Source organism: Carassius carassius, chromosome 44, assembly GCF_963082965.1.
Source record: "Carassius carassius chromosome 44, fCarCar2.1, whole genome shotgun sequence".
NCBI classification, from domain to species: domain Eukaryota; kingdom Metazoa; phylum Chordata; class Actinopteri; order Cypriniformes; family Cyprinidae; genus Carassius; species Carassius carassius.
This window is the reverse complement of record NC_081798.1, coordinates 11,375,815-11,397,513: the sequence shown is the minus strand read 5'-3', so window position 1 is coordinate 11,397,513 and position 21,699 is coordinate 11,375,815. Positions and strand designations below refer to the sequence as shown.

Genomic DNA, 21,699 nt, shown 5'->3' with positions numbered 1-21,699 from the left:
TTTGCTTTTAATCGTTTTACGCATGTTCTCATCTCTCTCTCTCTCTCTCTTTTTTTTTTTGGTAAGACTTTATAAAAGCTTCCCTAACTTTCGTAAATAAGGCAAAAACAAGCCTTATTAGAGAACATTATCTAATGCTTTGCAGTTTAAAATTCTACAGTGAAATACTTTAAAATGCAAAATAACTTTTTTATATTCATGTTTGAAGAGAATATGCAACAGCATGGTTTCCCAAACGGGGGTTCAGGAGTTGATGAGAAGCTGATCTTTTTTAATTTAATTTTAAATTTTATTTTTACATTTAATTATGTCGAATGTAAAATTAAAGGTCCCCTTCTTCGTGATCCCATGTTTTAAACTTTAGTTAGTGTGTAATGTTCTTGTTAGAGTATAAATAATATCTGTAAAATTCTAAAGCTCAAAGTTCAATGCCAAGCGAGATATTTTATTTAACAGAATTTGCCTACAAAAAATGACCCGTTTGGACTACATCCCTCTAGTTCCTTTGTCTGGAGAAGGCATTGTTTATGGACCACAACCGGTAAGTGTATTTTATTATTTAAGTTGGTGCGTTTAACAGTTTCTGTAACTTATTACACAAAGGGCAACGCTGTTTAGCTTTGTTAACTAACGTTAGATGTTAGGGCTGTGCAAAAAAACGAATGCATTTTCATCCGCATATCTTCAGTAAAAACGCTCCTGTGATTAGAAGTATATCTCCAGCTAATGCTCCTGCCCACTTGCTTCTCAAAACTAGTCCAATTGCGCGTTTACAGGAGGGCAGCGTGCGTTCAGCTTCTGTCGAATCACAACACAGGAACCGCTGGCACAATCAGAACTCGTTACGTTTCTCTTACGAGAGCTCTCTCGTACTGCGTCTTAGCTAAGACACTACGGGAAAAGTCTCTTTTCACGAAATACTGAAGCAAAAAATTATCCTTAATTTTGTATTTTTGTAAAGCGCATTTGCAGCATTACACAGCCATAGCCGAGACGGCTCGCTCGCTCATTGGCTGTTCTGCGGCAACTGCACAGCCTATTGAGCGCAGGCTGATTCAACATCAGACCAATAAGGGTGCTTCGCGCCCTTCTTGCCACTTCCCGCCGAAACGGGTGTGGCCCAACCTATAAAAGGAGCTCGAAAAGGCTGACTCACCTGATTTTTCATCTCTTCAGCGAAGCTCACGCATCGCTGGATCACGAAGGAAGCAAGCGCCCTCTGATCTCGGCATCTCAGCGGGACGAGCCACTTCTAAAGCTGCTGGCCTTCGCTGCCTTCCACTGCCGTTCCTGCTGCGCTCTCCGGCGCACATATCCTTTCAATTCTGTTATATCCAACTGTTCTTTATGCGTGTGTGTGTGTTCGCTCTGCGACACACACTCGTAAAAGAGCTTGCGTCTTTTTTAAGATGCCTTCCTGCGGCTCGTCAGAGGAACTACCTGTCACTTCCGCCGGTGGAACAGGCGATAGCGACGCACCTTTGTCCGCCCTCTGCTGGACGGCGGACGGAAGCGGTGTTGCCATCTAAAGCCTGCTGCATGACGTCACCTCTGCTCGCGCGAATCTTTTCTGCTGCTGAGCAGGCTGCGTCTGCACTACACACGATGGCTGCTTCATCGAACCACCGGTGTACGAGTTCCGCTGTGGCCGAGCTCTCACCCAAGCGTGCCGCTGTTTCAGTTCCAGGAATTGTGACTGTCTCAGCGTTTTCTGCAACGCGCAAGCCTGCACAGTTGCCCGCTTGCCTGCACACAAAAGCCGTTATCACAACAGCTTCAGCAACGCAGCTCGAGACCGCCGTTCTCGCTCTACTGGCCGTCGCCCCGCACCGCGGGGACCGCAGCAGAGGATTACGGTGAGGCCAGGACCCCCGAAGCCATCCTAGGAAAGCGCCGATGTACGAGTCGCCGCGGCCGAACTCTCACCTAAGTGCGCCGCTGTTTCAGTTCCAGGGATTGTGACTGTTTCAGCGTCTTTTGCAATGCACAAGCCTGTACGGTTGCCCGCTTGCCTGCACACAAAAACCGTTATCACGGCTACCCAGATATTTCCCGAAAGAGGTGTAATTTCTGGTGTCCCGGCCACGGCCGATGGTGCTATAAATGTAGTGACGATGCCCACTGCTCAGTGCCCATCTCCACATATAAGCACAGCCCTTCACACAGGGGCTCGCGCCCATAAAAGCGACTCAAGTCGATCGCGCGCACTGCATAGTAAACGTGCCCACTCCTCAGTGCCCACAATCACTATGTCACACGCGTCATATGGTTTCTGTAAAAACGAAACCCGTGCACGTTCGTCCGGCCACGGCCGATGGTGCTATAAATGTAGTGACGATGCCCACTCCTCAGTGCCCATCTCCACATGTAAGCACAGCCCTGCACACAGGGCTCGCGCACATAAGATCAACTCAGGTCGGTTACGCGCGCCGCATAGTAAACGTGCCCACTCCTCAGTGCCCACATACACTATGTCACACACGGCACGGGGTTTCAGTAAAAACGAAACCCGTGCACGTACGCTCTGCCCAGGCAGACAGCGAGTCGAAAGTGGTAAATGTGCACACTTGCAGCCCACAGTTACTCGCAGACATCACGAGTCCCACGGGACCCGTTCAGCCCTCCCCCAATTGGTTAAGCACCGGGACAGGGTCGAGGAGGAGCGATCTGCCCGCTGTGATCAGCGCGCTCCCCGCCTCAAATGCCACAGGCATAACGCCCATGGTGCACCGCACCCAAGCGCCGCCGTTGCCCAGTCAACAGAGCGCGCTTCGCATCCAGCCCTTAGCCATTCATGCAGATGCATGGTCAGTGCTTCCAGGAGTTTCGGATTGGGTGCTAGGCATTATAAAGAGAGGCTACTCGCTACAGTTTTTTTTCAACGCCCTCCGCTCTTTTTAGCGCGTCGAAACTACGGTCAAAACAATAGTAGCACACATACTTCGGGCCGAAATATCAAAACTGTTGAGCAAAGGGGCTGTAGAGCCTGTGTCTCGAGTTCAAAGCGGGGGGGCTGTACAGCAGATACTTTCTGGTGCCCGAGAAAGACGGGGGTCTCAGGCCCATGCTGGATCTAAGACAGCTGAACAAGGCATTGGTGAAACGCAGTTTCAGAATGCTTACGACCAGGAAGCTCCTCGCGCAGATTCGCAGAGGAGACTGGTTCATGTCAATAGATCTGAAGGACGCGTATTTTCAAATACAGATAGTGTCCAGTCACAGGCGATATTTGAGATTCGCCTTCGAGGGCCAGGCATACCAGTTTACAGTCCTGCCGTTCGGCTTGTCCATGGCTCCTCATACATTTACAAGGTGCATGGACGCAGCGCTCGCTCCTCTCAGACTCAGAGGCGTGCGAGTGCTGAACTATTTGGACAACTGGCTGATTCTGGCTCAATCACGAGCAGAGCTCGTGGAGCACAGGGCCGTTTTACTCAATCACCTCGAGAAACTCGGTCTCAGTGGCAACTGGACGAAGAGTTAGCTGAACCCCAGTCAGACGATACTGTATTTGGGTATAGCTCTGAACTCATGTTCCATGACGGCGCGGCTGTCACCACAGCGCGCATTGGGCATTCATTGGGGACTTCCTCGAATGTGAAGATGGTGTCGATGGACAACTCCACTTCGGGATGGGGAGCGCTGCTCGAGGGCAGACCGTCCTTTGGCCTGTGGTCAGAACAGGAAAAGCTCCATCATATCAACTGTCTGGAAATGCTGGCAGTGGAGAACGTGCTGACGCGCTTTTGTCCCCAAATCAACGGCCGCCACGTCTTAGTCCGTTAAGACAACATGTCTCTATGGTGTCCTACATAAATCGCCAGGGCGGTCTCGGGTCGCGAAACCTGTACAGGCTGGCGGAACGCCTCCTGGTTTGGGCTCAGCGCAACTTGCGCTCGCTGAGGGCAGTTCATGTGCCTGGGCTACAGAATCTGGGTCCAGACAGGTTGTCCAGAGACAATGTTCCCACAGGCAAATGGTGTCTACACCCGCAAACAGTCCGGCTGTTGTGGGAGAGATTTGGCAGGGCGGAGGTGGACCTCTTCGCATCCCACGAAAACGTTCACTGCCCCGCGTTCTTTTCCAAGAACGAAAGCGCGCTGTCACGGAAATGGCCGTGCTGCCCGCTTTATGCTTTCCCTCCCGTCTCCCTCCTTCCGCAGGTGATAGAGCGGGTGAGAGAAACGAGATGTTCAATACTGCTTGTAGCACCTTTTTGGAAGAACCAACCATGGTTCCCAGATTTGATGCAGTTAGCAGATGTCGCCCCGTGGCCAGTGCCGTTGAGGAGGGACCTCCTCTTGCAGGCCAGGGGTTCGATTTGGCACCCTCAACCGGAGTTGTGGTCCCTCCATGTGTGGGCGCTCAACGGTTACCCGCTGATCTCGCAGTGGGAGTGCTAAATACCATCACTCAGGCTAGAGCTCCGTCGACTCGACGGCTGTATGCCTCGAAGTGGTCGGTGTTCTCCAGCTGGTGCACAGCTCAGGGATGTTCACCCCTTAGTTGTGAGGTGACGGAGGTTCTCTCCTTCCTACAGGAGCTGTTGGATAAGGGCAGAGCCCCATCCACGCTCAAAGTTTATGTGGCGGCCATCGCAGCGTTTCTGAAACAGCTTGGAGTTTGGGCCTAATGACTCAAGGGTCATACTCAAACCTAGGCATGGTTATGTGCCGAAGTCCCTTAACACGCCGTTTCGGGCTCAGGTTATTGCCCTGTCTGCCCTATCGGTGTCAGGAGAGGATAGAGACTCGAGTCTTCTTTGCCCTGTTAGGGTTTTAAGAGCTTATGTGTCTCGCTCCGCTGTCTTTCGACAGACTGAGCAGCTGTTTGTCTCGTTCAGTGGACGTTCCAAGGGAATGGCTGTTTCGAGACAGACTCTATCCAGATGGATAGTGGACGCCATAGCATTAGCTTATGCTTCCAGGGGCCTTCAGTGCCCACTGGGCGTCAGAGCACACTCCACAAGGGGCGTCGCCTCGTCGTGGGCGTGGTCTACTGGGATCTCCTTGCAGGATATATGTATGGCGGCAGGTTGGGCCTCGCCGTCTACATTTATCAGGTTCTATAACCTGGAGGTTCCCGCCTTGCAAGCAAGGCTGCTGTCGGTATAGTCGAATCAGGGCCCTGAGGGGAACTCTGAGTTCGTGAGCGTTATGAGCTGCCGACTGTTATATGGGCAGTATTGCGTAAGACCTGCATTGCCACATTGGTCAGGCCTTGCCTCGGCTGTGTGATGTCATATTGCCGCATCTGCGGATGCTGCTAGATATGGGACGGAGGGCTTTCCCCCTTACTGTCCTGGACTCTCTGTGAGTCCCTCGGGTGACTGTGCACTGTAAATCCTGGGCGTTGCTTCAGGTTTATTGGTGTGCGATCCCTGCGCGCACGGCGTTTTACATAGGGTTCCCGTAGCGTCTTAGCTAAGACGCAGTACGAGAGAGCTCTCGTAAGAGAACGTACTCGGTTACTAACGTAACCTCGGTTCTCTCTAGAAGAGCGAACGAGTACTGCGTTCTCTGCCGTGCGTACGATTCACTCTGGTTCGCTTCTATAGGATGGGCCACACCCATTTCGGCGGGAAGTAGCAAGAAGGGCGGGAAGCACCCTTATTGGTCTGATGTTGCATCAGCCTGCGCTCGATAGGCTGTGCAGTTGCCCGCAGAACAGCCAATGAGCGAGCGAGCCGTCTCGCCTATGGCTGTGTACTGCTGCAAATGCGATTTACAAAAATACAAAATTAAGGATAATGTTTTGCTTCAGTATTTCGTGAAAAGAGACTTTTCCCGTAGCAACTTAGCTAAGACGCAGTACTCGTTCGCTCTTCTAGAACCGAGCTTACGTTAGTAACCGAGTACAATTTCTGAAGGAGGGACTTTAAAGAACAAGGAAGTCATCAGCCTGTTTTTATGACAGTGAAAACAGCGGTATACAGATAGGTGAATCGTGTGAAAAATACTGTGTTTTTTTACACGCGAAACATGAACACGTTATATTGCACACTGTAAACACAATCAAAGCTTCAAAAAAGGCGCAAAAAACGGGACCTTTAAGATAAATAAATGGAGCTGCATGATAATTGCAAAATAGTTTCATGCTACTATCAGATTTATGGCTTTCTTTGTTGCAATTACAATGATTTTTTTTATTTTATTTTACAGTACAATTGAAAGTACTTTAAAAAAGTTTGGTAAGTTTTACCATTTAATTATTTAGTATATTTATTTGTTTTATTTATTATTATTAATAAAAAAAAATTGATGACTGGCTGTTATATAGAGCTCATTAGCAATTATCTCTATCGCCAAATCAGGGAATCATCCTGGTAAGCTGCTGAGCTCTCTGATAAGACAGTCTGTCGGAAGTCGGTGAAAAGCCCTAGAAGGGTTGATGTGAATAAATATGCCCCTGAAAAAAAGAACACCACTTCCAGCCCCTTGAGCTGGAGAACACAACCCAGTAAGAGCAAATTACATGCTCGTCAGAAGCCCTATAGATGGTAGAGTTCATATTAATGGGCTGCTCTTTATCAATACGAGATGTTTTGAAGAATCTAGCTTGTAATTGGTTAGGAATCGAAGGAAAGTGTGTGCACCTCATCTAACTGACACTCGTAAATCCCAACACCTCTACCCGGGGAAGAAGTATAGCCTCTAGCATTGTGGCTAATTGCCATCTAAGCTGAAACAGAATTATTCATAACCTATTAGTGTGGCAAGTTCACCGGGTGGAGGGGAGAAAAAAATCATGACGAGTGAGAGAATGAAAATGAGTGAAAAAGAGTTCATTAATAGGAAGCCTTGCGCTGGCATTATTATAATTTGCTAAAGGACGTCATAAATAAGAATGTCCGTTTTAATGAATTTTTGCTAAGAAATTCAATCATTTGCTTTTTAGGCTTATAATTCAAAGTATTAGGGTCTCTGAGGCTCGACTTCATGCTAATTCAAAAGTCTGGGTTGACTCTGCTATGAACTTCAACTTTAGCGATTATTTATTTTGGAAGGCAGTGTGATCAAGAATTTGATGTGATATGAGACACATGGGCTTTGGCACATAAGTGTGATGCTAACAATGGAGGACAGGAGGCAGATGCAAGTAAATTTAGTTTATTGAAAGGAGGTGTGATGAATGAATGCTGGAGAGTGACGCAGGGACCACGACGGCAGCACAGACAGGTGAATAGGTGATTTGAGTGCGTTGGTAGCGATGACGGTGGTGGTAGATCGGTGATAGGCGGTGATAATCCGTGAGTGACTGTGATAATCCAAGGAAGACCGAAACAGGAAACAGAGCAAGGACAGGAACACAGGAGCACGAACAGACATCAACACGAGAACCTCAAACAACGATCTGACAAACAGGAGACGAAAGACAGGGCGTTAAATAGGCGGTTGGAATGAGTCGCACCTGCCCACATGAACCAATCAACATGACGTAACCTGAATACAGCTGGAGACGGTGCATTCACGAACTGTGACAGTACCCCTCCTCCTAAGGACGCCTCCTGGCGTCCCCAGAATCTCTTACCTGTCGATTGTAATCATCGATAAGGGAGTGATCCAGGGTGTTCCTAGCAGGTACCCAACTTCTCTCCTCCGGACCGTAACCCTCCCAGTCCACCAAGTACTGAAATCCGCGTCCCCTCCTTCTAGAGTCCAGAATGCGATTAACCAAATAGGTGGTCTCCCCATCTACGAGACGCGGCGGGGGAGGGACCGGGGTAGGCGGATTAATGGGAGAATGAAATACGGACTTAATCTTGGACACATGAAAGGCGGGATGAATTCTCCTGTACGTAGGAGGGAGTTTAAGGCGGACTGCCACCGGACTAATGATATTGGTGACAGTAAACGGGCCAATAAATTTGGGAGCCAATTTATTAGATACGGAACAGAGAGGAATATTCTTGGTAGAAAGCCACACCTTTTGACCCACGACGTATACGGGAGGCCTAGACCGGTGGCGATCGGCCTTGGCCTTGGTGCGCGCCCCCACTTGGAGTAGAGTCTCACGGGCTCTGGTCCAAGTGCGGTGACACCTCTGGACGAAGGCGTGAGCGGAGGGGACCGCAACTTCGGATTCCATACTGGGAAAAATAGGTGGCCGGTAACCTACACTACACTCAAAAGGAGATAGGCCCGTAGCTGATACTGGTAAGGTATTGTGGGCGTACTCCACCATAGACAATTGTTGGCTCCAGGAGGAAGGATTCTTGGAGACCAAACATCGCAACACCCTTTCCAAATCTTGGTTGGCTCTCTCGGTTTGACCATTGCTCTGGAGGTGAAACCCTGAGGACAGACTTACAGTCGCTCCCAGTAGTCTACAGAATTCTCGCCAAAATTTAGCCACAAATTGGGGTCCCCTGTCGGAAACCACGTCTATCGGGAGGCCATGTAAACGAAAGACGTGGTCTAAGACGGTCAACGCTGTCTCCTTGGCTGAGGGTAATTTGGGCAAGGGAATAAAGTTGGCTGCCTTCGAGAACCGGGCCACCACGGTTCTCGTGTAAAACTACCGTGTTGCCCTGGGAGGGCGGGAGGGCGGGAGGGCGGTAATAAAATCTAGAGCGATGTGGGACCAGGGTCTCGAAGGGACCGGCAGCGGTTGGAGTAACCCATCCGGGGGCTGATTGGAAGTCTTACCAGTGGCACAAACCGAGCAAGCCAAAACAAAACTGTGAATGTCGCGAGCCAAAAGTGGCCACCAGAATCGTTGCTTGACTAAAAATCTAGTACGGTTAACCCCTGGATGGCAAGCTACATTCGAGCAATGTCCCCACTGGATAACGTTGGACCTTAATCCCTCCGGCACAAATAAACGGTTCGGTGGGCACCCGGGCGGAGGCGTTACCCCTTCTAAGGCCGTTCTGACCTTCGATTCGATCTCCCATGTGAGAGTGGAGACCACTAATGTCTCAGGAAAAATACACGTACGGAAGGTCAAAAATACGTTACAAGGAATTGGGTTTGATATTCTTGGAACCCGGGCGGTACGAAATAGTAAAGTCAAAACGTCCAAAAAAAAGTGCCCATCGAGCCTGCCTGGAGTTCAACCCGTTGGCGGTGCTAATGTACTCTAAATTCTTGTGGTCAGTCCATACTATAAAAGGAACCCCCGATCCTTCTAACCAGTGCCGCCATTCCTCCAATGCCATCTTAACTGCCAACAATTCTCGGTTACCAATATCGTAATTTCGTTCTGCCGGAGATAAAAGATATGAAAAATACGCGCAAGGGTGGACCTTGTCGTCTAAGGGAGAACGTTGAGATAACACAGCTCCTACCCCCACCTCTGACGCGTCGACCTCCACCACAAACTGACGTGTAGGGTCAGGGGTAATCAGAATAGGGGCTGAAATGAAACGGCTCTTCAGTTTGGCAAACACAGCCTCAGCTGTGTCTGACCACCTGAACGCAGTCTTGGCGGAGGTCAAGGCAGTCAGAGGTGCGGCTAGTTGGCTGAAGTTGCGAATGAAACGCCGGTAGAAGTTAGCGAACCCCAGAAAACTCTGTAGGGCCTTATGAGAATCTGGGCTTGGCCATTCTACCACAGCCTTAACTTTCTCGGGATCCATGTGTATTCCCTCAGTCGACACGATATACCCCAAAAATGGAATTGACTGTGCATGAAACTCGCATTTCTCTGCCTTGACAAAAAGCCCATTCTCTAGCAACCTCTGAAGCACCCGTCGGACGTGCTGCACATGTTCCCGGAGAGAGGAAGAAAAAATCAATATGTCGTCCAGGTAGACATAAATGAACTGATCGATCATATCACGCAGCACGTCGTTGACGAGTGCCTGGAAGACCGCTGGGGAGTTGGAGAGCCCGAAGGGCATCACCAAATATTCAAAGTGCCCTCTGGGGGTGTTAAAAGCGGCCTTCCATTCATCCCCTCCATGAATCAATGCAGGGTCGCAGTGATCCGTCCTTCTTTCCCACAAAAAAGAACCCCGTTGGTGTGCCAGGGGAGAGTCAAGGATGTGAAAGGAGATGGTCTCGGAGTGATTGCCAGATGTGATGAGTGTGATGTCTTCAGTAATGTATGAGATGGTAGGGAGTTGCTGTCCAGTGAGGGCGTGAACCGTGATGTGGTGCGGAAGGGGTCTGAGGGGAATGTGGAGTTTGTGGGCTAATGTGCTGTCCATGAAGTTACCTTCTGCCCCAGAGTCCAGTAGTGCTTGACAGTGATGTGTCTGTGCTGAACACCGCAGCCTGACCGGGAGGAGCGTAGAAGATGATGGTGATGATGATGATGAGGTCTTCTCGGCGGAGATCCCACCCGATAGTAGCCTCATACTTACTACCGGGCCTGGCCTTTTACCGGACAAGCATGGGCTCCCCCGCAGTAAAGGCATAGGCCCAGGGACCTCCGCCTCTCCTTCTCCTCCCAGGAAAGCCGAGCTCGCCCTACCTGCATGGGCTCGTGATCGTAGACGGGGCTGGCCACGTCCCCGCCGCTGAATCGCACGTCTGCCGGTCCCCTGGATGGGGTGTTGAGTAGACCCCTCCTCTCCATCCGTGCCAGACGTGCATCGACCCGTAGCGCCAGCTTATTGAGCTAATGAGGGACGAGGGAAGATCCAGGGCGTAGATCTCCCTCTGGACGCGGTCAGCCAGCCCATGCAGGAACATGTCCCACTGCGCCTCCTCGTTCCAATGGCACTCTACCGCCAGGGTCCGGAACTCGATCGAATAGTCCGAGACGGATCTCTCGTGCTGGCGTAACTCCACCAGCTTCCTGGCTGCCTCCCGTCCTGCGGCGGCCCGATCAAAGACCCGTCTCATCTCGGCGGAGAGTGCCTGAAACGAGGCGCAGCATGGGTCCTGGTTCTCCCACACCGCTGTACCCCCCAAAATGCCGCCCTCCCAGAAAGCAGGGTAAGTACAAAGGCCACCTTGGCCCTCCCATTGGCAAAGGTTCTGGGCTGGAGGGCAAAGTGCATATCACAGCGGTTAAGAAAGGCTCTACAAAAGTCGGGCTCACCCAAGTACTCCTCCGGAATCGGGAGGCGTGGTTCCGGCTGGGAGGGGGCCTCAGATGGTGCTGGTGGAACAGGCGGTGTGAGTGGCGCAGTGGGAGCTCGTAATAGCTGGAACTGTTGGGTGAGCTCGGACACCTGCGTCACCAAAGCCTGAACCGCGCGACCAGTGTCGTTAAGATTCCTCTCCTGGGAGTCCATCCTACGAACACTGGCACTGAGGAAATCTTTGAGGGAGGAAGGTTGATTACTCGCTGCCTCCATGTTGGTCAGATCGTTCTGTGACGCTAACAATGAAGGACAGGAGGCAGATGCAAGTAAATGGAGTTAATTGAAAGGAGGTGTGATGAATAAATGCTGGAGAGTGACGCAGGGACCACGACGGCAGCACAGACAGGTGAGTAGGTGATTTGAGTGCGTTGGTAGCGATGACGGTGGTGGTAGATCGGTGATAGGCGGTAATAATCCGTGAGTGACTGTGATAATCCAAGGAGGACCGAAACAGGAAACCGATCAAGGACAGGAACACAGGAGCACGAACAGACATCAACACGAGAACCTCAAACAACGATCTGACAAACAGGAGACGAAAGACAGGGCGTTAACTAATCCCACATGAACCAATCAACATGACGTAACATGAATACAGCTAGAGACGGTGCATTCACGAACCGTGACAATAAGAATTCACTCAAGCCCAAAGTATGCTTCAGTTTTGCATATGAACACAGCTGCTTGACACATGCACACTAAAAGTTTCATTCTTATCCAGTGTCTGCAAACCCCCCCCCCCCCCCCCCCCAGTTATGACCAATTAAAAACATACTTTACTTGTTTAAACTAGTTTCAGGTATTTTTAACCCCCTCACACAAGCGTTTGTTGGTGTTATTGTTGTCATGTTTCTTTTCAACTGTGAAACAATGGCCCTGGCCAATGTTGCCAACTTGTGGGCCAACTCAGTGTAAAAGAAAATCAAAGCCAAGGTTAGAAATGTTATAGGTACACCATGCTAATGATGAAGATTACATTACTGTATAGTCAACGTAAAAAACTAAGTATAATCTGTGTTCAATAAATCTCTAATGGCACTATTTATTTGAACATGCTGTATGCATTTTATTTGACAAATCATTTCTTTTCATGAAGTTGTCCATGATCAACAGAAAATATACACTTTGCTTTCTATTGGAGACAATAGTGTTACATGAAGATTTGATCATTGAGAATATGGCAAAGTTGAGCGTGTGTTCATTAAATTCTCAAAGCAATATTTCAGTGTCAGTATCTTTCTATGTAACCGTTTTCATGGCCTTTCTGTGATATACAAGGGTATACAAATTAACATTTTCCCTTTTAGTCTGTGTTGAAAATGTGCTCTGTTCTCTCACTGCTGATGTTTGTCCTGTCATTTGTGGCTGGGGGGCCATCTATTGCCTTATCATTGACATACAGAGATGTCCTCATCTCATTATAATGATGATGTTTGTTCTTGCTCATTTCATAATAAGTCTGGTTCACATATCTCCAGCTGCATTTGCCAACACATCACAGGCTGACAGGCCTGTGTCAGCTTTTTCTTGTGTTTACGTCTTGCTATTTATTTATTTGAAATTGATGCATATAATAACTTTCTAGAGGCTAAACAGTATGTTAAACTGCCGCACTTGAAGTAGCATTTAATTCCAGAAGAGATGACCTTAGACAAACCTGTGAAGTAAGTCAGCTGGGCAAGTAATTCGTTCAATTAAATGCTATATTCTGTTAAAGTAGTCCTGCTGGCTGTAAAGGCTTAAAGTTGAAAAGGCTTAGCTGAATTAAGCCTAATTCATTTATTTTGTCCACTACCACCTTTTAATTGTCATGAAGCAAGTTTAATGAACCAAGCGTAATTGAGAAGAAGACAGTGTAGCCAAGTAAAAGGGTTAGCAAAGTGTGCTTTATATGTTACATATTACTAAATACATGTCTAACTGGTGACATATTGCCAACTTGATTACAAATTAGTGTTAAGTAATATTTCCATCAGTGCACTTTAAAATATTGGACTCAAAAAAATGATTTTACAAACAAATTTTTCAAAATGTCATCTTTTTGTATGCGGAAGTAAAAACTGGAGTGAATTTACTAAGAATCTCAGCTAGTATTCATGCATTTTATTTGAGGGGTAAGTGATGACAGAATTGTAGTTTTAAGATGAACTATCCTCTCACATTTTTGCTTTTAAACCCTCTGATCATTTCTGGCTGCTTGGCTTAATTTATAAGTGCATTACTGGAAAAGTTAGCATCAGCAATAAGCACTGTTGCTAGTAGGCAGAGTTTTATGTAAGAAACATGTTTGTTAACATTTTCTGTTGATCATGACAGCAGTTATTCATCAAAGGATGAAGAAAAAGATGCACACTTTCTGTATTTTATGAGCCAACTCAGAACTGCTGTAGAAACTTTCCATAGTACACTACATTTCAGCGGTTTCTTTTATAATCTAGCTCTGTGGTCTGCAAGATGGAGAATGTAGGGTGCAAATTGTGTTCCGCACCAATTTTCTGGGTGTGTTTGCACTGTTACCTGATTTACATAATTATTTTAGTGAACCAAGCATTAAAACAGCACACCAGTGCATAAAAACAAACAACTCTATCATTGTACTAGCAACTCATTCTTAGTGAATTTTCCCCCTAGGGCACAAAAGCAATCAAGGCTCAAGGATCATCCCTTGCTAATTCAAGTCTTTTGGTTACCATTAAAGATCTTTAAACATGGTGATAGGCTACACTGCTAGCAAAGAGATCTATAGGAGGGAAATTGCATGTGTAAACTGATTGTGTAAACTGATCTTTTTAGTTCATTTTAGCGAAAAAATTTTAATATTCAAAGCGCCAAACCCATCTATGTCTACATTTTGAGTTCACGTCACGTAACTGTGTGAACACTTTGTTTTAATCTTTGCAAAGTGTTAGGAAGTAATTGAGAGGACATCCTACACGAGACATAAGGGCCTTATGTTTATATACACATTTAAAAAAGAGAAAACGAGAGATCTGGAGGCAAAGATAACGCTGAGCCGTGGGTGCTTGGGGAGCAATTACTCCTTCATTTCATAAACTGGTATTCACTTCAATTACGGTGCCCAACTTTAATCAAGCAGTGTGTATATATAGCCGTGCAGCTTTTATAAATGGAGGAATTAATGACACCTTGCTGCAGCACAAACATGAAGGAGTTTGGAGACTGTGTTTGGTGCAGGAGCAGCTGCGATGGAGGTGGGGGTGTTGATGGATGTCTGTAGAGCGTCTGTGAGATTCTGTGTCTATGCACACACAGTGATCCTCATATGTTTGGGTCCAGACCAAGAGACTCAGACCTGTCCTGAGACCGTGGAAGGATGTATGTGCCAAAAGGCCAGGATATTGCTCTTGAGGACAATGTATTCAACATATTCATCTCTGACTGGCCGTAATGTACGCAAGGTTACCATGGGCCTCAAGCTTAAATTTAGACATGATGTCTGACCTCCTGCGATTAGTTCTTTGATGGTGGAAAGATCTTTTTTGAAGTTGTTTTGTTAGCTTAGCAGGAGCCTCATTGAAAAGAAATAGAGATGCTTTTGAAAAACCAATGAATTATTCAATCCGTCTGAGGGAGAACACACACACACACACACACAAAGAGTGATAAGGGAAAATAAACAACCATCAACTTTTCGTTGGATTTCCAGACAAAATATTTTGTGGTCTGTTTCCTTTCAAGCTTGAGGTCTTCAGAGGACTCGTGTTTGGTGCCTTGTCAGTTCGAAGCCTCTGAAACAGTGAATTTAATCATTTGTGCTGTTGCTATACTATGACCTGTCAACTTTCCCAGTCCACGTAGATCATTTGGCTTTTGTGTTGCAAAGAGAAAACCTGAGGAGAACTGAGTGGTTTAAACATCAGCAACGACCCTGAGGCCACATCATGAGGGTCCCTGCTCCTGAGAATAGACAGTTAATATATCTTCACTCGCATACAGTGCAAGTAAATGATGATTTTGTAGAGAGCAAATGAAGATGTTGCAAACTTCAGCAATAATTGTATTATCTCTTGATTCTATTCGTTTCTGTGGAGTAGTTGTTTGTCAAATTTCCGAAATAAAAACCTATGTATAGTTATTCTAAATTAAATGACAGATTATTTTATTTATCTGTACTGGTCAACATTGTTTATTTAGTTGTATAAATGTTCTAATTTCTTCTTTTTATATATATTTTAGATCACATTTACCATCATTTATTGTATGCATTTATTGTGACTAACTGAAAACTGCTCACTTCTGGTTAGGAAACAATGTTAGCGTGCTTTTGCATTTGAAGGCCAGAGATATTAATTGACCTTTGACCATCTGAGAGCATCAAGGGCAGAATGAACCTGGAGAGTGTTCAGTAGCCGTAATCTACCTGGCATTTTGGCTATATGAAGTGATGTCAAACCCTCTTTCTCTTTTAATTAGAAGATGATTCATTAACCCCCAATTACAGCACTATAGAGAATTGAATGCTTGATTTTTATGTAAAGGATAATGTACAGCCAAGTGTCAATTGATGTACAATAATAACCCCAAAGAGGCTCAGGGTTTTTAATTACCCCGAAGGGGATTTTTTATTACCTTAAACCACCTTGCTCCCTCTGCTTTGGCTCCTTTATTCCAGGTTTGCGTGTCAAATTAATGTTTTATAGTGTTTTCATGCATTGCAGTAATTAGTGGTTCAAAACAAAAAAAAAAGTGCATTTTATTAATTATAGAGCACTATAGAGGAGCATCTGTGCATTTTATGCCATGACTGCATTTTGTCCAGTGGACCGTAAACGGCAGACATTATGCAGATGGCAGCAATCCAATCACAGTGAAGTAAGGGCCTCTATATGGGCTCTATTCTAAGGGGTTTGTTTAAACCTGAAAGCCTATCTAACATACAAGCAAACAATTAAAATCAAGTGCAAAATTTAATGACAAAGTATTTAATTCTTCCCCTCCACAAGCACAACAGCTTAATGAGCATTTAAAACACAAGCATTTATGAATGGGCCAGCAGGCCCTGAAGTGCTCGCAGATGTCGGAGCAATGTCGGTGGTCCCCATGTCATTTTATACCATGTATTCAAAGTGTTCACTTGACTTCTCTCCTAAAGTATAGAGGAGCCAAAAGAATGACACACTGCGTTTGCTCTCCCATGCCGTGCTATTGTTTAGCAGATTACATTAGGAGTGAATGTGCAGTGCCTGTAGAGGATCTGCTATTATTTTCCCTGCGTGAACTGAGAGCTGTTTATTAGAGTCAGGACGAATGCACTCCTGTGGATGATTGGTTGTTACTCAGAAAATGACGCCCAGCGTGGTCAAGGCATGTGACCAATAATGTGTACTTGGATTTGAACAGAATAGGACTTCTGAAGGGGTCAGTTCAATATTCTGTAACCCTGTGAGTCATCTAGGTAATATATGTCTTAGAAAGGACGGCTACTTGAGTTTTGTTTCAAAATATTAGTGACAGTTTCAGTAGCCTTCTCTGAAATGTGAACTCGCGGCCACCACTGTAGGCAATTAAGCCATTTATTTTTAAACTAGCCATAATTTTTAGAGACAAATAAACTTAGTTCACCTGAAAGGCATTATTAACTAATTCAGTAATGGAAATTTGGTTTACTTTGGGCGCATGGCTCTGACTGAATATTTCAAAATGTGTATTTGTTGTAGCAATTAAAGAAAATTAGTATTTGTATTTAAGTATTTTCGATATTCATTATAATTAATGTGTTTTGGTTTTTCACACAGCATAACAGTGTCACAAATAAAATACAAATTTAAAATAAAAAAAAATCAGTCAATTGACTCTTCTGAGTTTCTCATTAGTAAGTCATTTTCAAAACGTTTTAATCAGTGTATGAATTGATTGACTTTTTCAGTCATTTTCAGTTGTGTTCCATTCTAAATGGGCCATTGTTTCGCTTTTTTTGGTAACTACAAAAGGATTCAATTAGCTAATGGATTAACCTAAATATTTAATTTTCTCCTGGCCTTTTGCTTGATTGATAGATTTTCCCATGTCATACCTTTTACTGAACCGGATAGCATATAATTAATCTATTTGCATTTTCAGTTAATCATCAGTTGGCAAGATGGCCTAACACTAAATGGTTAATTTTGGTTGCACTTTTTTTGTCCTTTTCAGATTATTCTTTTTTTCTTATGTTTTAATTGTTTATTGTGTATAGTAACATTGAACAGTGCTTTTACTTCAATTACTGTTAATGTTAATGTTATATATCTAGTGATTCTGTCATTTCTTTTCAAAATATTTGATTTTGCCATTGCCTTTTTTGGCTCTATTAAAGGTTAATAGAGAAAACTAGCGTTTTCCTCTTTCTTTGCCTGCTTTGCCTCAATCCAAAACTTAAATTCAATGACAGTAAATTCAAATAATAAACATTCTTTTAAACTTTTTTCCCCCTTTCTGTACATCCTCAAAAGAAGAACTTGTCTCTTTGTAATCTGTTATGTTGCAAACCCACATTTAAAGTTGCAAATTAAATTTTTACTATTATAGTTATTCCCCAGTAGTGAATAAAGAAAAGAAAACTCAGCAAGGGTTCAAGTGTTAAAAGCAAACATTGTTTGGAGCTTGTGACCTTTAGCATTGAGAGATAGCAATTGAGAGATATTCATGAAAGCTGTTTAATAATCTCTAAAGTTTCATCCTTTAGAAAACTTTAAAAGAAAATTTGCCTTGACAAATAACCTTGGATATGTACGTATATCTAAGCCAGTGAGCAAATGTGGGCATCTGAATGTTTCATTTTCTCCTGGTCTTTGGATAAAATATTATTGAAATATATTAATTAATCTATTTATCTACCTACCTACCTCCCTCTTTTACTGAGGCATATGGTATATAACTTATTTCTTTGTGTTTTCACTTGTCTTGAAGTAATTTATCTCTCGCTCTCTCTCTCTCTCTCTCTCTCTCTCTCTCTCTCTCTATATATATATATATATATATATATATATATATATAATTTTGTAACGTGATATTGTTATTTGAGATTTTTTATTATTATTATTTGTAAAAATTATATGTGGCTTTATTTTTTATTTCATTTTCAGCAATTCTAGAACTTTAAACTAATTTAATTTAGCTGCCAAGGCAACAGTTCTAATTTTATAATTTTTCCCCCTACATTTCTGTATTTACATCAGTTTTATTTCAAATAATGGAAACTATTTTTATTAGTTCGTTTTAGTAACTATAACAACACTGACCTACTTTCTTATGTGAAATACAAAAGAAAATGTGAGGAATTCCAGCAATTGTTTTCACCCATATTATAAAAGTATGCTGTTTTGGACCCTGGTATCTTTATTGTATGGAGAAAAGCAGTTCTTCGCCATGTCTTCTGTTGTGTTCCACAGAAGAAAGTAAGACATAATACAGGAAAGTCTTACAGTAGTTTACATAAAAAATCACAATGTTGTTATTTACAAAATCCCCAAAATAAAAACGTCTCAGGTTACGAATGTAACCATGGTTCCCTGAGAGGGAACGAGACACTGCGTCCTCTGAGGGGAAACTATGGGGAACACCTCGTCGTGACCCATGTCTGAAGCATACTTTGAAAAACGCCAACGTGTTGGCCGGCGACAGCCTCTGACGTCACTACCAGCGTGACTATAAATACGCGCCCGTAGGACCCGTCACTTATCTTCTTCTTGAAGCTTGCATCCGAAGCATGGCAGGGAGCTAGAGGACGCAGTCTCGTTCCCTCTCAGGGAACCATGGTTACATTCGTAACCTGAGACATTCCCTGTCAAGGGAACTTCGAACTGCGTCCTCTGAGGGGACACTATGGGGAACAGTATACCCACGCCGCCATGCTGAGGGGAGTGCAGGCCAGAATCATGGCAAACACTAAGTACCAACTCTACCATTTCACCGGGAGTCGCCCCTGGGGCGGTTCGACGGCTGTCTATGACATCATCCCTTATGGCCAAAGGCCTAAGCTACATACCCAACTTACCTGTAGGGCCTTGGCCCGGGGTAGAGCTGAAGGCTTGGAATCACAAAAGATTCCTTTAAAGGGATACGACTAAGAACCTAGCACTTTCTTCTACCAAGTCTTGCCTGTCAAACAGGGGCTACTGCTAGCTTTCGCAAAAAACTTGCCGAAAGAGCTGTCCCAACAGTACTCTAGTAGCAACGCCCTGTTCTAGATAGGTATCAGAGGATACCTGGCTGGAGTGGCGCCCAAGATGTACGGGGCTTTAACCGACTCAAGAAAGGGCCCGAAGCAGCCGTGCGAAGCCCTCACCATATAGGATTTTAGAAAGAACGCAGAGTACTAGCGTGCGAACTTACCACAGTGTGGATTTCAGAAAGTGTGCAAAGACTTCACGTGCACACTTACCATAACATGGATTTACAAATACTGTTCTAAGGAGGGGCTCTCGTGGCACTCTGATAGAGCAGCTCGTAGATGGAATGGCCCGGGAGCAGAGCAATTGGAGGAAGGAATGTACAGATGAAGACTCGGCCATGTCTGTACCATGGCGTCCAGCCCCAATGGAGCTGGATGAGTCAGAGGAAGCCAGAGGGGATAGCGCGATGCTCTCTCGAGCCACAAAACCGATCCACCCAAGTCTGGCCAACCTCTCCAACTCAACTTCAACACCTTGGTGCGAAGGCGCCATTCCCTGAGCCTCAGCCCCTGCCTCAGCAGGATGTCTGCTCTCACAGTGCGTCTCAAAAACAGTATATAGTACTGGAGCGCTCTGTTGAAAAAAACGAGAATTCAGTCTCCTATGAGAGGAGGGCTCCGAGCTCAGAGTTTTCCTTTGGAAAAGGGGAGCGCTGCTAAACTACCACTATATGTGGGAGTTCACCTACAGAGAGGCCTAGAGAGGCCTACTACCTGTTACCAGATAACTACCTTAAGTGGAAACTGAAAGTAATCTGGAACTCAACTCCAGGGAGGCCTGGTGAGGCCTACTACCTGACAACCACAAAACATGGGAGCTCGCTTACAGAGAGGCCTGGAGGGGCCTACTACCTGAAAAACCATGCTATTTAGTGGAAACGCACAGTTAGTGGGAGCTGAACCTCCAGGGAGGCCTGGTGAGGCCTACTACCTGACAACCACAGTATGTGGGAGCTCACCTTCAGAGAGGCCTGGTGAAGCCTTCTTCCTGATAACCACAATATGTGGGAGTTCACCTACAGAGAGGCCTAGAGAGGCCTACTACCTGTTACCAGATAACCACCTTAAGTGGAAACTGAAAGTAATTTGGATCTCAACTCCAGGGAGGCCTGGTGAGGCCTACTAGCTGATAACCACAGTACGTCCACACAACCCCTCATGTTGAGGGAAGCGATGCTTGAGGTGTATAACAAATACACACTGGTTGAATGAAGCCCATGGAACCCAGGGCTAATCATCTTAAGAAAGGGAAAGAAGTGGAGCGCGTAACCCTCTACCGTACAGGATTTCAGAAAGTGCGCAAAAAATCTTGCGTGCACACTTACCACTTACGTGGATATCAGACAGTGTGCAAAGTTTTCACGTGCACACTGACCACCATGTGGTTTTGAGAAAGTACACAGGCTTAGCGTGTGTACAGAAAGGTTCCTAAGCATCGCAGAGGCGCTGGATCGCACGGGAGAGGCAGGCTCCAACCCTCAAGCGAGGGGAGCATCACCTGAGGCAGTACATACAGAAGACTTCCGTAACTACCACCTCCCCGGATGTGCCAAGCGGCCCCTCAGGGTGACCTGGCCGGACATCCATGAAATTCCCTGCAGTGCTGTGCCAGTTCTGACTATCAGCCAGGCTCCTCGGGAGGGGGTCGCGCCCTGGGTGGGCAGAACCCACGCGACACGGCCGCCTGCCGAAAGCCTATGATCTTAACCACCTAATACCAGAGCACTGTAAAGGAAACTCACAGAGTTTGTTAGTAGACATATAACCACCAGCAACATAACACCCATAAGCAGATAAAGAAAGGGTTACATACTCACCCACCCCCCTGTACTGGAGTCCCGCTTACGGGGCGCCCCCTTTTGGTCCGGACCGTCAGTAAGGTGGTTATGTGAGAAAGACTGTTATGTGAGAAACTTTCCACCTAACCTCGATCAGGTGGAGAGCTGGTGGCTACAGTGGAATTAGGCAGGGGAGAATAAAAACAGAAGTTAAAAACATCCAAAGGAAGTGAGTAACTCCTAGGTATCTCTACGATCCGGACGAGGACGCTGCCTCGTCTGAATCACATCCCTCAGACCCTGCTTACCTCTTCGTGACCCGCAATTCCTCTTGCCCCTGCCCTCAAATCGAGATGGGCCAGGACCCCTTTGTTGTCCAGGCTCGGACCTGGACCTAGACCTAGACCTACCCATGGCGGAGGCGGCCTGCTTGGTAGCCCGGAGAGAGAGGTCTGTGGTGCGGCGCAGCTCGGCTACCTGGTCAGCTGAAGGGCCCTCGCCTGTATCCAGGTCCTTCAGCAGGTCAGCCTAGTAAGCCTGAAGCACTGCCATTGTATGCAACGAGGCCACAGCCTGACCTGCTGCTGCGTATGATTTACCATTAAGCTGGCAAAGAGGGAGATTTAAAAGAGGATGTTTCCCCCACAGAGAGATAGCCAGCCAGCGTCTCTTATACAGGTGGCATCCTCTCATAGCCGTTTTCGTGCATG

The 21,699-nt window shown here is 46.0% G+C and overlaps 1 protein-coding gene across 2 annotated transcripts in view; it reads left to right on the top strand.

Moving 5' to 3' along the window:
- Positions 1-21,699, top strand: part of LOC132126456 (immunoglobulin superfamily member 21-like) — a 217,592-nt gene that overhangs the window by 143,818 nt on the left and 52,075 nt on the right. The window lies entirely within an intron of this gene.